Raw genomic sequence first — 17,954 nt, forward strand, 5'->3', positions numbered from 1 at the left:
TAGCTGCAAAGAATAAATCTCAATAGGAACTTAATTTAGCCTGGTTTTTAAAAACCAAGTCAGCCAAGATAGTTGGAAAATCCCAGCTTAATCCCTTATCTTGCTTAAGTGCTATAACCCCTTAGATGGATTCAACAAATAATCCACAAAACCCAAAGTACATTTACATCAAGATGCAGAACAGGGCCCTGGTTGCCATGGTAATAGAGGCAATCAGTCAAGATATGACTTGGTTTATGCTCTAAACTCAATCTAAAAGAAGCCATAGAAAAATACAAAGACTTGAAAAGTCACTTGTCACAGCTAATCTCATCATATAAATATTCAATAACACTTTACTTGAAGGGAGTGTTTATAGTACTGCAGTGAAAACTTTATAATCTTGACAAGATTCTATCACTTTTATGTCATTGATATAAAGGAGATTTGATGTATGCTTTTAACCAGTGGCACCACTGGACAGTTTGGGCTTTATGGCAGGAGTTTTTTTAGTGGGCCTATTTAATGGCCCTTTTTCACTGAGTGGTACAGTACGGGTTGGTGCAGGTCACCTTTATCAGGCTTGCATTTCCACTGCCAAAAAGGTACCCTTTTGGTGGGCATGGTGTACGACAGAAAATTTCACTCAACTTCATTCTCACTCTAGTAAAGCTGAACGGGTTGTTTACATATCATAGAAGAAGCACTTCTCACAAAACAGAGGCTTTATACACATACCTGTATATACTTCTATAAATGTTCATTACTACCATTCTATGAATATATTTTGATGATAACTATGGAAGCATATGAATAGCATAATTTGATTTGAAATGAAATATGCAAAACAACAGTGCAATTTGTTGAATGGCAATGTATTTCTGTATTTCAATTAGCATTTTCCAAGACATTTAAGCAATGTTTGCTGCAGAATAAAAATGAAAATTAAACTACATAATTTGCATTTCTCATTTCAAACACAGTTTTAATATTTAAATTGTATTCACAGTTTAATGCTTTATAAGTTGCAAATTAAATTGAAAATGCAATACACAAACTGGAATTTGATATGTATAAAGTACAAGCAGAAACTGTAGCAAAATGATCATTTAAATGTTATTTGTCCTAAATGCATTTACACTCATGTCTAGGAAACGCAGGATTACATTTGCAGCATAACATCGTGGGATTTGTGTAGCAAAATTCATTTTGAAATGTAATACACAAAATGATAATGCAATATGTTAAATGACAATGTATTTCTGTATTTCAGTTAGCACTTTCCAAGACATATGTGCAAGGTTTGCTGCAAAATGAAAATGAAAAAAAAAAAAAAAAAAAGAATCCATTTCCATTTTTACATTGTGACAAATAAAAGCCGATGTGAAATTGAAAATGCATTCTGGCCTGGCCACGCCCACTTATGGCGGCCAATGCGGCAGTTAGGACTTTTTGGGACATATGGAAGCATAAACATGATGAAGTCTGTTCTTCAGCTGCTTTGTGAAGCTGGACAAGCCCATAAGCCTGAACTGGGAAATACTTAAGAAAACCAATCACCTTCTAGCTCAGTAATGTTGGTTTTAGGTTTGATATTGGCCAGACATTCGCGCACACAGTTTTAGGGATCATCTGCAAATTACATTGACAGAACCAAAATGCACTCTATCCCAAAGCAGAAATAAGTTTTTCTAGAAGATTCCAGTATATGGTTGGAGGCCAGACTGATTTACTACAGGTAACAAGCCTACTATAGCTCTAACTATACGATACATACAAAGCAGAAATAGGCAATATCTCTGGTCATAAGCATACAGTACACATCAGCTAAGGCACCTAAATGTTATTTTGTCACATTTTCTTTGTGAATGTACTACACCCTTTAACATCATAAAATTGCAGTAGGGTAATTTACTGTAAATAACATTTAGGTGCCTTAGCTGATGCAATGCTAAAATTTGTTCGGTACACACACACACACACACACATATATATATATATATATATATATATATATATATATATATATATATATATATATATATATATATATATATATATATATATAATAGTATAAGTATATATAATTATATAATATAATTATAATAATATAATAATAATAATATAGTAATATAAGTATAAGTATAAGTAAAGTTAATATAAGTATAAGTAACTTATAAATATAAGTAAATTTATATTGAAATACCGGAAATGAGTTTAAAACTCATATCACCGTTATTGAAAATAATTCTATTGCGATATATATTGATATTGAATTATTGTCCAGCCCTATACAGGCATATCATACTGCTATGAGTGTGATATTACGTTTGTGCAACAGTTCAACAGCATTGTGTATATAAAAAAGAAAATTAAATATAGAGAGTCTCAAAAATCCTTTTGTTTCTTCCGATATTCATTAACATCTGCAGTTGTTCAGAACAGCAGAACGCATTTCTAATTCACCAACGTAATTTTAGAGCTGGCGTTTGAACGATTCTGTAACATAATATCTAAAGTAATGACAAAACAGATGATTTTGCTCATATTGTAAGAATATAAGGCTGAACGGCATGAAATGCCATCAGTCTACAGAAATTTTGAATTCTATGTTGCAATTGGGAGATCACAATAATTACCTCAGAAAAAGTCAAAGGACAAGAAAACATGGAAAGCAAACATTACTATATTTACTATGGTATAAATACAGCACTACAACATACAAAAGAGAGAGATCAACGTAGAGAGTCACCAGTTTTATAATGATTTGATCAGCTATACTTTGAATTATGCTGAGTTATTCCACCCCACTTATCATGCGTCTCTTTTGCCATCTTGTGGTGGAACATGAACCCTCTTTGCTCAGCTCAATGATAGCCTGCATCTTCAAAATTATAAATATTTGAAATAAGCACTATCCTTATAAATAAACTGCATAGTTGCAAACTAAACAACTACATTCTCGCTTAAAATGGCAACAAAAATACATTATGTTGTCCAACAGCAGCCATATTTGTCAAAGTGTAGTACATTTGTTGAGCTGTGACTCTATGTGGGAAGAGTAATACACAAGAGTGGAGAAGCTGTACGAGTGCTGATATTGTAGATTATTCTATGGCTATAAGCCAATCAGATTCAAGAAGCAGACAAGTTCTATCTGCAGTCTGAATTATTTTGAGATATAGGGCAAGGCAGTGGCGCAGTAGGTAGTGGTGTCGACCTCACAGCAAGAAGGTGGCTGGGTCGCTGATTCGAGCCTCGGCTCAGTTGGTGTTTCTGTGTAGAGTTTGCATGTTCTCCCTGCGTTCGTGCGGGTTTCCTCCGGGTGCTCCGGTTTCCCCCACAGTCCAAAGACATGCGGTACAGGTGAATTGGGTAGGCTAAATTGTCCATAGTGTGTGTGAATGTGTGTGTGGATGTTTTGCAGAGATGGGACCAGATAGCGTCAATAAAAAGCTGTGAATAAGAAACTGGATAAAGGCCAATAGAAAGAGCGAAATAGTTTGTCGCATTTTTTTTATTCCTCAAAGTTTCCAGGTTAACGCTGGGACACCTGGCACCCGTCACAATGGCAACGACAACGACAACAGAGAAATACTGTAGACTGTAATAGACTGTAGGGAGATATCTCTATAGACGAATGGCATTTCAAGAGTTCCCATCCACAAGATTTACTTGACATTTAAAGCAGGTTTGGCATGCTGTCTCAGGAGAGAATCCTGAGCTTAGAGATATTTGAGCCCAGGGCTCCCGCCCGGTCAATAGGCATATCAGGGGATCCGAGATCAAGTAGGTCTCGATAGCTCCCCCTTTAGAAAGGGGAGAAAAAGGAGGAGACGGGGTGGAAGGGGGGATTCTTCCAAAATGAAGATAGAGCAATAAGGAGAAAGTGATCCATTTATAGTAAGCTAAGATCACTCTGATTGGATTATTACTGATTACAGATGAGTGGCCAGCAGTGCTCAATCATATCACCTGCTCCTCTCGAAATTGGTTTATGAAACTTCACTTCATGTCACATTCACCCTTATAATCTTAAAATGTGAGCAAAAGCACCTGTTTTATCATCACTTTAGAAATTACTCTATAGAAAATCATTCAAACACTAGCTCTAAAGTGACATTGGTAAATTAGTAACAGCTTCCGCTGTTCTGCCATCAGCTGCAGATGTGAATGAAAGGTGGAAGAAAGTAGTTTCTAATACAACAGGGGTTTTTAGACTCTCCGTGTTTGTTTTTCTTTTTTATATAAATGATTATGCCGTCAAACTGTTGTATAAGTGCAATATCACACTTGTAGCAGTACGATATGGCTGTATATCAGCACTAGTGTGGACGCCAAAGCACGTCTCCCACCAGTGTTGATATACTGCCATATCACACTGCTACTTGTGCTACTTATATATATATATATATATATATTCAGGAAAAATCCAGGAAAAAGATCCCTGCTGAACTAAAGAATGAAGAGTACAGATGAAGAAAAAGGAGAAATGAGCAATTCCTCATTATGAGAAATTAAAATAATTATTATCAGCTGATGTTCAGAAACAGGATAAATAAAAAGTAAAAAGTTATTGCTTTAACCTTTATTTCAAGTTTGCAACATGACATTTTCTTTTCTGTCGTGCTGTGTTTAAGCATTTGAGAGAGAGAAAAAATCCATGATTTTGCTGTGGGATAAACTTGTGCGAAAATAAAATGAACATGACAGAAACATGTTAATTGACTCACTATTGTGTGAAAACAACATGAATAGTGTTAATGTATGAAAATTAACAGTATTGTATAGTGATAATCTAGGCTAATGTGGAAGACGGCTCATAAGTCACACATAATGAAGTATTTTAAAATGTAAAAATCCTGATTGTTTCTTGTAAGCATTGAGATTAAGATATGAGGATCAAATATATAGACTGTTCAGTATAAAATGGGAAGTCCCCATAAAGATGGCAGCACAAGTCTGTCTGTGTATGCACTAACATGGACGGGTTAAATGCAGAAGACACCATTTGACTTTATGCCACCTAAAAATATAGCAGCATGCTAAAAAGCATCACCTTTGGCATCTTAAAATACCAGGAGAGGAATGTAATTGCCGTTGTCTCTATATAGAATGTTCCTCGCACTTCATTGAGACGATCACAAATGAGATGCTTTCAACCAAAGGTCTCAGCACCCCTGCTCCTTAATTGAGGCTGTGCTGCACAAACAAAAACACGTTCGGCATCTACAACAGCTGCACTTGTTCATTTGTGAGTCACGTGTATTTCCGTCGCACAAATTGTTTGTTTATGCAAAGACAGACAGACCCAAGGGAAAGATGCTATAGTATATAATTATCAGTGCAGATGCTTGAGGACACAGAATTCAATAATAAGGGACAAGCAAATCCATAGATTTGCATGTTCGGTTGTGTGTCATTGTGATAATCGAGAAGATAATGAACAAGAGTATTATTGGTGCACTAGGTGGTTGTTTCATTCAAGACTGCAAAGGCCTGTTGTATAAAACAATACTCTGGGTTGCAGCGCATGTTATGTATTTACAAAATCAAACAAAACCAGCCTGGTTAAGATCTCACAACACTTCACAACATTTGATAAAAACATTTTCTTAATGTAACATTTTCTTAATTAACTTAATGTTTAATCCATAGTTAGAGAACCAAACTCTCTAGGCATAAAAAACTTGTTTATATCTAAATAAAATAGTTAGCACATTAGTCACTAGTGCTTGTGTTGTTGTTGTTTTTTTTATTTATTTTTTTTTTGTAACCAGTAAAGCCTCTTAATTGCAAATATAGTACTTTTTACTAGGGCCTAACAGCATCTGCAGACATTTTTTGCAATTTCTGCTGAGAATTTTGTGAAAAATATCCGGATTTATGTGGAATGATTTTGTGAGTATCATAACTGAAACTATATACAGTATGATATAAAAATAATAATTTTTTAACTTTTATTTAATGTTTACAATGCAAATCCAATAAGATCCACTTATTTGGTAATCAAAGCATGTCTCTTGTATAATATATCTACTAAAAGACAAAAAAATATTGCTTTACAAACTGTATTGTATATAAACCAAATTAATAATTTAACATTTCTATTATTATATCACAAAATATTAGTTAACTCAATTTCAAAATTTAATAAATATACGTTTTCACATGTAAATATATTGACACAATGAGGGGCTAAAAATCTGCAGATATCTCTAGACCACTTGGCTTGAAAAACCTGTTGTCAAAGACATATTATTTGGGTAGCACACATATTCTAGGTGTGAAAATAAATTATTGAAAATCCGACCATTCCTAAGAATTGTGGTAAACCAAAGCATTTTAAACAGTAAATGAATAAAACAGGCCTGGACAAAATTGAAGGCTACCTTTTGTTCCTTTAATGACTACACCCCAGTAAAAACCACATGTCATCAGTTCACGCAAAAACAATTATATAAAAAATCTCAGTATATAGGTCAAATTATAAACACCCCTATGTAAAGTAATTTCTCCAAAGCCTTTGTATCCTGGCAGTTAAGCAACAAAAATAGCAAGCTTGAGTAGGCCTTTTGTCTAAGAAGGTGTAACATGAATATATTCATAGAGAGCATTATGCATAGAAGACGACTAAAAATGGCTGACACGCCAAGTGCACATTCAGAAATCTGCCATGACCTGTTCGCAACAGAAACGATAACTTTAGTCTCTAATTCTCATCTGTATCCAGGAGTAACCCCTGCTTTATTGGAGCTCAGTATCAGCAAACAAAGGTTCCCACAAAAACACTGGGCGGCAACGGTGGCATTTCTGGTGCATTAGTCTCACACTGATGCTTTTTGTCACACTGATTCCCTGGGATAGAAAACTTACGCAGCTTTCAGTAGATCAATGCTGCTTCTCCTGGGGAATTTGGCATTGTGTGCACTGCTGTGAAGAAAAAAAAGGAAATAAATAAATAAATAAAAATCAGTGGTGGCCTACTTTTTTTTTGATTGTTCCTTCCCGAGTTGTTTAACTGATGAGTGCACTATTGGAGAGGAATTAAAATGAAGGGAATTGTTTTCTCTGCGAGTGATTAATTACCAAGGAAATAATTATCCCACAAAAACAGAGCAATCTCAAAGTAATAAGAGATAATACCCTGTTGAGGTATGACTAAGGACTTTTGGATGGATTAGTCATTCTGCTGAGTCAGAGATTGCTGGAAACGTGATAGAAATGAAATGTACAAAAGGAAAAAGAAATGTATAGGGGTGATTTTTTAAGTACTGAGGGAGGATTAGGGATCTATAGTATGGTCATGCTTGATAGGACATTATTATGTGCTGTATACATCCTAATAATATTTTAGTAGTATGTGTTAAATTCATAAATTCATGCAACATAGGCTTATTCTGAAAACCAAGCCCTATATATATTTCTGGAGATCCCAAATTATGTAGAATGGCTTCCATCTGTATGGACGGCTTTCCCTCTGTTACCAGTTTGTCCAGTGGCTTGCAGTGTACGTCAGCGGATTTGAAATACAGAGAGGAGTTGACAACAACAATGGGGTTTGAATCCAGTAAAGAATGGTTTCAGAAAGCCGATAAGATAAAACTAAAGCCAAAAAATAAATAAACAAGTAAGTGAGAATGTGGTCAAATCTGAAAACGAGGTAAAAATCAGGTGGCTATTCTTTTTCTGGATTGCTTTTGTGGGTGGGCACTGGTCAATTTGTGCTTTTTAAAGCACTATCGGTTGGGTTTAGGGAAAGGGTGGGTGGGGGTACAGGCGTGAAGGCATTCCTGAGAGAAATGTGAGAGCTGAAAAAGCGTACACAACGGCCTCTGGTGGATTAGAAAAAAAAACAAAACAAAAAAACAGCAAAAAAAAAAAAATTCCTCCTGGAAAGTATTTGGTGCTTTCTATATATGAAACATATATCGGGGTACATTGTTCAAAATGAGCCTGAGTTGAATTCATTCATTCATTAAAAAATAAATAAGTAAATAAATACTACTACTAATAATACCACTATAGTGATTATAATTCACATCATCATCATCACCACCACCATCTCCATTTAAACATATATATATATATATATCGTCTGGAATAAAAGCATTTTTTTTTTTAAACCATTTTCAGGTCAAAATTATTGGCCCCATTTAAGCCATATTTTTTCGACAGTCTACAGAACAAACCATCATACAATAACTTGCCTAATTAACCTAACATGCCTATTTAACCTAATTAACCTAGATAAGCCTTTAAATGTCACTTTAAGCTGTATAGAAGTGTCTTGAAAAACATCCAGTAAAATATTATTTACTGTCATCATAACAAAGATAAAATACATCAGTTATTAGAAATTAGTTATTAATACTATCATGATTAGAAATGTGCTAGAAATGTATATATTTATATAGTTGAAGTTACAATTATTAGCCAACTGAATTATAAATCCCTCTCTTTATTTTTTCTCACATTTCTAGCACATATCTAATATATATATATATATATATATATATATATATATATATATATATATATATATATATATATATATATATTGTGTTTAACAAAAACCAAAGAGTAAAATGTGCATACATTTTCATTTTTATACGACTACAAATCAAGCTGTGCATTTAAACCCACCTGAGTTATCTCAAGGTGACTACTAAAAGTGCTATGGTATGCAGAGAGTACTTAAAGACTAATAGGTAAGCTAGTTACTGTACAATACTGTAATGTCCCAGTTTTAAGCACAGGCTTGCTGGTTTGTACTGCAGTTCTGCTCTCTGCTTGTTTTATTAATGAGGATGACTTATCTGCATCCTTACATCTTGTAACAAGACTGCAAATGTTGAAAAAAATCACAATGGCCAGAACACAACAGCATAAGCAAAGCAAACATTAAGACAAAAAGGAAAATGTGCATCCAGAAGCTTGAAGACATTAATCCCATTTTGGGTCATCTGGAGGCCAAAGAGAAGTCGCTTCTTTGATGAAAGTTACTAGCTTAGGTTTAAAGTTGCACTTTTTTTTTTTTTTTTAAGCCCTTGTTATAGTGCATTTAACTACTAAATAATATTTCATCAATTATATTACATCAATTTTACATTAATTACATGTATTTACTATATGATTAGAATTAATTTCTAAATAGTTTAGAACAATTGTGTTTAGTGGTAGTACTTACTGTTAAGGGTAAGTTGCATGCAATTATGCACCATTATTTATAATTACTTCAGCGCGTACATAGAAGATGTATAACAAATACACATTAAAATAAAGTGGATAGTATACAGTCCACCTACCACACAGCTTTTTTACAAAAATACAATTTTTAAAGAAATCATTTATAATATAGGTTATAAACATAGGCTAACTCGTTAGTTTAGATCACAATTCATGGCATTAACAAACAATAAACTAACACTATTAGCTTGCTAAACTACTGAATAGCCATTGATTAATAATTAGTAAGGTAGATGTTGTGTTAAGGTTTTGGGTAGAATTAGATGCTAATTCTATTATTATAACTACTAATGAACAGTTATTATCTTCAAGATAGGCAGGTATATATATATATATATATATATATATATATATATATATATATATATATATATATATATATATATATATATATATATATATATATATATACTATTAACCCCAAAACCCTAAGTAAATTATACAGTTGAAAAAAAAATAACATGGCTCCAGTTGCATTTGAATTTAATGAAGAGGAACATATCTCAAGTGTGATACAAGTACAAGATACATAAAAAAAATAATAATAATATTTGCTATTGCTATTACCTACAGCCATTGTCGAAAAATAAATGACCTTCAAATGTCATGACTGACCAATCACAATGAAGCATTTAAGAGAGACATGCAATGCTTCTGCACGGAAATAAAAATGGAATGTTTATTCTTGACACGCACCTGATGTAATTTATAGCCACAACCTAAACATGTTGTCGGCATGTAACAGAACCATGAACTCTCCACAGGGACAGTTCCCCCTTGAGCAACCTACAGTTAAGTGTCTTGTTCAAGGCTACAGTTGTGCTGGCTCTTAACACACTTCTGCAGAGGTTTTTGAGGGGTCAGTTTGTTAAGGAAAGGACCAGTGGCTGGATTTCAGAGGGTGATTTGACTGAAGTATTGTAAGTTTGAAGGGTGAAAGAAAGAAAGAAAGAAAGAAAGAAAGAAAGAAAGAAAGAAAGAAAGAAAGAAGACTGCTAATGAATCTGTATTTGTTTTAACAAAGATTAACTTTTACTCCGCTTACTTACACACTCATTTCATGTCATTCATATTGACTGATTCTGTCTTGCTTCTGTCTTGATTTGTTTTTCCTGCTCTCAAATTTGCAACAAGCTTCAGCAATTTTATCAGAAACATATGTACAACCATGTAACTACCCAGCCATTTACATCTATTAGCATGTCGATAGTTTTCAAGTTGCCATAACATGGGTATCTGTGTATATCTAGGCATAGTTGAATATTAAAAAGTCCAGTACATGTGTAAGGAAAGCAAACTAGAGAAGCCTCAGATCTCAAAAGGTGCTCTATCGACAGATGTTAGACGCCAGTCTTTAGCCTCTTCATTAGAGCATCACCCTCCCATGTTTGATCCCAGCTTGCAGCAAGAAGGTGGTATAGGACCGGAGGGTTACAAATGCAAATGTCATACTATGGGGCTTAAACAGCATTTTCACCTTTATATACTTTCTATACTTTTGCTTGAATAAAAAAAAAAAAAAAAAAAAAAGACACCAGCTCTTACTGTCACGATCACCAGCGATCTAAACTTTATAGATTGCTGGAAACATTCACTTTCACTTGGACTACATTTCTGCCACCATATGAAATACAGCTCCCTTTAGGCACCACACACACACACACACACCTGTCCCTGTTCTCCATTGATTACACAGACACACAACTGGAAGCTACTTAAGATGGATTACATGTACAATATTAACAGCACACACACTCACAGACATTGCTGAGTCTTGTTGGTACATACCCTGTAACATTACAAAGTGTTTTCTGTGTTTACTTTCTCAGTGTTTTGACCCTCACCTTTTTTTTGTTCTTTATCCTGCATCGACCATTTGCCTGTTATCCGACTATGCTTCTGGATTTCCCTGTATGTTACCATTTGCTCCATTGTTTGCCTGACCATTGTGTAATAAAGTACTGCACGTGAATCCTCAACTCTATTGTCAGCATCCATCTGTTACCGTTAAGCCTAGTTCACACTACGTGACTTTAAACATCGGCAGATCGTTGTGCCATTCACACTACATGACTTGATTTTGTGTCTTTTAATTGCTGTGATGTTCACACAATGTGACACTACGTAAATGATCCACAAAAGGGGTGTCACACATAGGATTGGGCAATGTTGACCAATTTGGCATCGTACGATGCCTAATGTGAAACATTGCGATGGACGATGGCATCGTCGTCACAGGCGGAGGTGAATTAATTATTTATAAATATTCAATTAATTCATAATGAATTAATTATTTGTAGCCTACCCTTTCAACTACCTGACCTGCATGGTCTTAGCTTTACCCATGAACATAATCACATAATCATAAATCAGTTAAACACAAATTACCACCTGTCAATCACTTTTTCCATGGGACTCTGGCATGAATAGGCAGAGTGATCAGTGTCAACAACCAACCAACAGTATCTAAGGTTTTCACTAAAATTACTAAGTACAAGCATGATAGCCAAGGAGTGAAGCAGTGTACTGATGCTGTGACACGTTACCTGATAGATTCAAAAGACAGAAGAGTTGTTAGATGGAGACAAGAATGATTAAAAATCACATTTAACAACTATAGTGAGAAGCGATCCTTCGGTACATCCTTGATAATATGTGTCGTTATAATGGCGAACTTTGTCAGTGAAGAAACTTTGTCAGTAAAAAAGGTCCAAGACCAACAGCACTATACAAGCATTATAGCCAGGGAGAAAGCAGTGTACTGATGCTGTGGCACGTTACCTGATAGATTCAAAAGTCCGTACATCCTTGATAAACTGTCCAACGTGCACTGCTCTCTGGAGCTGAGACGAGTGCATGACAGTGTGTGTGTGGTCACATGATGTGCATTTTCGGCGGACAGATGGCTGTTCCGAAATTCTATGTAAAACACAGTGTGGATGTTCGTTCAAAAATGGCATTTTAAAATGAAGACTATTAGTGTAAACACGGTGAGAGTGTGTATTTTTCGCGAGCAGGTTTGCGACAGGAGATGGGACCAAGGATCGGCGATGCCAGCTCAGCATCATGTTGTCTTTCGGCCATCGTTGATAGAAAATGGCACAACCCTAGTCACACAATATATAATCTGACAACAACTCATTAATAGCTCAGTCAAGCTACCAAACCACAGCCAACGAAATTTTGTGAGAGAAATCATCAGAAAAAGACACTATTGGCTGCTTGTGTGCTGATGACATCACAGCATTTCAAGCTTTCAAGGGAGAATTTAAAATCATTGTCAGTCAGCTGATGCTTCAGTGGATCAATCGATCTGCAAGGTTCAAGCAGATAGATGTGGCTTTAACATTAGAACTACCAAGGCAGTCAGAGCATTTTTAATGTTTGTAATTTAATACCTCTTTGAAATAAAACTAACATATCTATAACACACTGATGCTTCATAAATATTTGTGTATTTCTTTCCAGCATTGCTGTTATTTATTTATTTTTTTTAATTACAAAACCACAAAGAACGGAGCATTTCTACGTTTAATTACCATATTGGTCAACATGACTGCATGCATGTCTGCTACTTTTTTTCAGTGACTTTAAATATGCATGCTTTTCTGCCTAGCAACTTCCTGTTAACGTAAACATAACTTTCTGATAGATATATCTTCCAAAACAGCATATTCTGTGCCGCCAATATAGCTCCTGTTTTAAAGTGAAAATAAAAGTGGGGTCCAGACCTTTGCGCGTGTTCTAGTATTTTAATTACATATTTATAGGCAGTTTTACCAAAAATATATTTTTAGGGTAATGGTGTCATAACATATGATGACAGACATTCAAAACTTCATTTTAATATCTCAATAGAAGCATTGAATGTAAATATGATGTGACAATATCATGTATTTTATGAAAACAGTCAGAATGACCAGTATCATAGTTCTAATACACAGAATGAAACGAGTGCATCGATGGCCATTCTGGCCAACCATAGACATTTAGTGTTAACCTCCTGTGATCAATTTAGCTCATTGCTGACATGCTCTCTTATTGGCTGCAGCTCATGACTACATCTGACCACACGTGGGGTCAAGTCGGCCGACTGTTCTGGAATATTCAGCAAGCTAGATATTGGATTTACATCTGTGAGGAGTTGGCAACGTGTCAGCAAGCCTCTTTGATGAGTTGTTTAGAAGTTCATGCATAAAGACTGCTGAGCATCAAGCACCCCTGGGTTTTTTCCAGATCACAACTCCATCTGTCGGTGAGCTTGTTAACTTTCTAATCGGGCTCAAATCGGGCTTAAAATCCTATAGTGTGAACTAGAATATAAATAATTTTTTGCTTAGATTTTTTGTCTTGTTTTTACTCCAAATATCTGAAAAAAAAATATTAAATCAAGAAGAATTTTCTAGACAAGCAAAACATTGTCTTGTTTTTTAGAAATATGCCAATATTTTGTGAGTTTTTCCCACAAAACAAGCAAAATAATTTGCCAAGGGGATAAGCAAAATAATCTTATGTCAAAAGGAAAAACAAGATTATTTGCTTGTTTTAAGGGAAAAAAAACACTTAATATTGGCATATTTTTTCTGAAAACAAGATAATATGTTGTTTTGCTAGACTAGAATGTGCTTCTTGATATAATAATTTTTAGATATTTGGATTAGAAAGAAGATAAAAAGTCTAAGTAATAAAATCATTTTTTTGCAGTGTAGGCTTTACAAAACTCACTCAGGATCATTAATATGTGTGCCCCAGGACCATTTGATTGGCCACAATGTTTCCTTAGATAACAACAGGGATACATAATAATCAAGAAAGTTTCATTGTGTGCTAAATTTAACTCACCATAGAGTAAGACATTTACATTACAAGACGAGTTACATTGACACCAATACTCCACTTTGATACGATTAAGACAGCACTGTGATTAAGGGTATACCATGTAAACAATGATTTTTGATGACCTTAATCTTGGTCATAATCAAACTCAACAGAAATTGAATTAAATGTGAAGTATTCCTATTTAAAGGACTAAAATAGAAATATGCCACTTCAATAAAAAAATAAAAACAAATAAATAATAATAATAAAAAATACTATTTAAATGGAGGACTCTTAATCAGAGAATTGTCTTAATTGTGTTCAATTCAGATTATTGATGCCCATGTTAACGTACTCATAGTGCATCAACTATGTATGCATGACTTTTATTTTAAAAACAGAACATTAAGGAGCTCTGGGCTTGCAACAGGCACATGTGACCTCATCCCATCACAGATCATTATAATGACAAAAATATAAAAAAGGAATGAATTATAATGCAAAAATGTCAGAGTACAGCATGTTGTATAAACATCAACAACTGATGTTAATGCTGCAGGACCATCAGAGCAGAGCTCATTAATATTCACGAACCTTCCAAATAAAGTAAATACAGATTATTTATTTATAGAGTCAACTACTAGCGTCATAAATAGACATGTATAATAATTTTGGAAAGTTTCTGAGCTTGCTTAAGAGGTGAAGCTCATTGTGCTGAGCATCTGCTACTAATCCAACACAATCCAAGGTTTATACACTTACAGTCAAGGTTAAGTAAATCTTGGACAGAGTTAATCAAAAATGCAGGCAATGGCGATAAAGCAATTTGTGATAGTAGCAGATAAACCCGTTGGCCCCTTAGAGAATAAGTGGTGGCCTACCTTGAGTGACAGCTGTCAGACAACAGCTACCTCTCTTACCCGTTTAGAATTGATGTAATCATTCAGTCAGCATTGACTAAATAAAAGGCAAGTTGTAGTGACAGGTCAATGTGGTAAACTAAAAAACCTTACACAGTAAGCAGTGTAATACCTACAGCGATTTAGCCATATTAAGATTACACTTTTTTTTCAGCACAATTTGCTTGAAGTAGAATGTTGCTGGGAACATAAACAACAAATAGATGTCAGATTGCAACATTCAATGTATTCTGTAGAGCATGACAACCAATTTCATGTTTGCCACACTTAACAACATTAACACAGAAAGCATAGTATGTTGAATTTTATTCTCCATCATCCACAACGCCTGTTGCTGACTGTACATATTTAGGGGAAACAGAAACATCTGTAGGGAATCTATTGATAGACTTTTTTTTTTTTTTTTTTTTTTTTGCAACAAATACATACAATTATCCTGCGTCTTGCTTACAAAATGAACATTTTAGAAGTAACACAATGATTGATTGAAAGCAAGGTGTAATATTCCACAATTATGTCATAAAATGTCAAGATTTAAAATCAAATTGTGTAATCTGAGAGTTGCAAAAACAATAAAAATTCTCAATGGGGCTTAAGGCAGTTGCTCAAAAATATATATCCAGCAACTCAACAAAGCCCAGATTTTAATTTTGGAGAACACCATGCAGACAAGTGCAGCAAGAGGTAATTATGCAGCCAGTTATGACCAACAGCGCTGACATTTAGCTTATAGTACAGGACAGTCTTTTTTTCCATGACCTAAACAATAATTATAAATTAAAGCAAATTTTTTCCCCAAAATTTTGTATTTATGCAACATGTGGCTGTTGCTATACAGCATTCTATGGCTGTAGTAATATTTAAACTATTCATTGAATTAAATCATATTCACCACTGAAATTGCTTTTTCACCTAGAGTTGAGACAATTCCATCCACTGTATAGATAGTTGTTTGTTCTTAAATTGCTCTAAAACAACTAAATCATGGAGCAACTTAGTGGCCAGCACTATGGTTACAGCAAGAAGGATACTGGCTCGATTCCCAGCTGGATAAGTTGGAATTTCTGTGTGGAGTTTGCATGTTCTCCCTATTCTGTTGTGGGATTACTCCAGGTGCTTTGGTTCCCCCTAGAGTCCAAAGACATGCAATAAAGGTGAATTGAATTAACTAAATTGGCCATTGTGGCGAGGGGGCAGGGCTGAGAGCCGTGGTAATGGAACAAGGCCGGTATGTTAGTGAATAATCAGAAGCACCTGTGCCGCACATTGGCCTCGAATCCCACGTGAGGAGCTCTGGACTATAAGAGGAGGAACAATAGCAGAGGAAACTGAGAGAGGTCCAGGCCTGGGGTCAGTTCTTTGTACGTAGATTACTAAATTAGCTGGATTTAGATATTGATGATTTGACACAATCCAGGATTATTTTGTTCTTCAAAACTCGTCTGAGACTTGCTGTCAAAGCAACAGTTCTGGTAGCTCAAACCTGCTTGGGTGCAGGTTCATTTTTATATAAACAGGATTAGAAAGTAAAAAAAAAAAAAAAAAAAAAAAAATATATATATATATATATATATATATATATATATATATATATATATATATATATATTAGGCGGCACAGTAGGTAGTGTTGTAGCCCCACAGCAAGAAGATTACTGGTTAGAACCTCGGCTGGGTCAGTTGGCATTTCTGTGTGAAGTGGGTTTGCGTGGGTTTCTTCCAGGTGCTCCGGTTTCCCCTAAAGTCCAAAAACGTGGGGTACAGGTGAACTGAGAAGGCTAAATTAACCTTAGTGAATGAGTGTGTATGGATGTTTCCTACAGACAGGTTGAAGCTAGAAGGGCATCTACTGAGTAAAACATATGCTGGATAAGATGGCGGTTTATTCAGCTGTGGCGACCCCAGATTACTAAAGGGACTAAGCTCAAAAAGAAAATGAATATATGAAAATATATATTTATAAAACTTATGCAATCTGCACTCCGAAATAAAAGTACAAAGACTGCCACCTGGTGGTTAAAAGAGAAAATGTATTGAAATGATACTTTTAGATACAAATGCCGTTGCATTGCTGACCATGATTTCGAGGATCGATAGATCAGTCTTTTACAAACCCAGCAGCAATCTCAGATCAGTTCACTCAAACATTTTAATCTGATTCAGGAACTTGTTAAAAGAACCAAATAAACCAGAGATCAGTTATCAAGATGAAAAGATCCAGGATCTGTTGAATCATCTTAGATCATTTAAGCAAGGTACAAAGAACGGACCCCAGAGCCAAGCTTAAACCAGAATAAGCTTTCTGTGCTTTTTCTGTCAGAACACACTAGCTAGGTATCCACCCACCTATTCATTTTGGAATGCAGCATCTAAAAATAATAATAATAATAATAATAATAATAATAAAAAGTGTCCACACAACTGTTTAAGAGCCGATAAAAAAAAAAAATGCACATCAACTACGATGGAAATACATTTTCCAAACAAATTCCAGCCTGAACATCAAAAAAAGTCATGTGGTTTTGTTTTAACAGATCATGTAACAACAAAACCAGGCATGATGGGATGACATTAATGAACAAACCAGAGGACTGACCACATTCTAAAATATTTGAAACGTTGTTTTGGTTATTCTAAAGTCCCATAGTCAAAGTCTGTCATCAAAGTGGTTTAGTATTATTACAACTAGAACTGTATTGGGCCTTAAAGAGTCTTTTGAGGCACAAGCTATTTATTGTACAACTCAGGGTGTAGGGGGATAAAGGCCCTCAGTGCCACCTTCTACTGCAGCAAATTATAATTTTTTTTCTGTTTGATATTTGGCACCAGTTTACCAGAAAGTGAAAATGTGGTTCTTTTTGACTCAATGAACGAAAACAGTGCTTTTATTCACAAATAATTTGCTCAATATTGCAGTTTTACACATAAATCTAATTCACATCTTTGGATGGAAACATAGCAACCCAGGCTCGTTCTAAAAATATACCCA

At 34.9% G+C, this 17,954-nt stretch overlaps 1 protein-coding gene across 8 annotated transcripts in view; it reads right to left on the reverse strand.

Annotated features, from left to right (window-relative positions):
* The window catches only part of LOC797812 (leucine-rich repeat and fibronectin type-III domain-containing protein 2), a 299,809-nt gene that overhangs the window by 69,286 nt on the left and 212,569 nt on the right, over positions 1-17,954 (reverse strand). The window contains exon 4 of one of the 8 annotated variants that reach the window (XR_012393082.1): positions 5,752-6,912. The exons of the other annotated variants lie outside the window; for them this stretch is intronic. The gene's annotated coding sequence lies outside the window, so the exon portion shown is untranslated. Of the gene's footprint in view, positions 1-5,751; positions 6,913-17,954 lie in introns of those variants that run through there. 8 annotated transcript variants of the gene reach the window in all.

Source organism: Danio rerio, chromosome 17 (assembly GCF_049306965.1).
Source record: "Danio rerio strain Tuebingen ecotype United States chromosome 17, GRCz12tu, whole genome shotgun sequence".
NCBI lineage: Eukaryota > Metazoa > Chordata > Actinopteri > Cypriniformes > Danionidae > Danio > Danio rerio.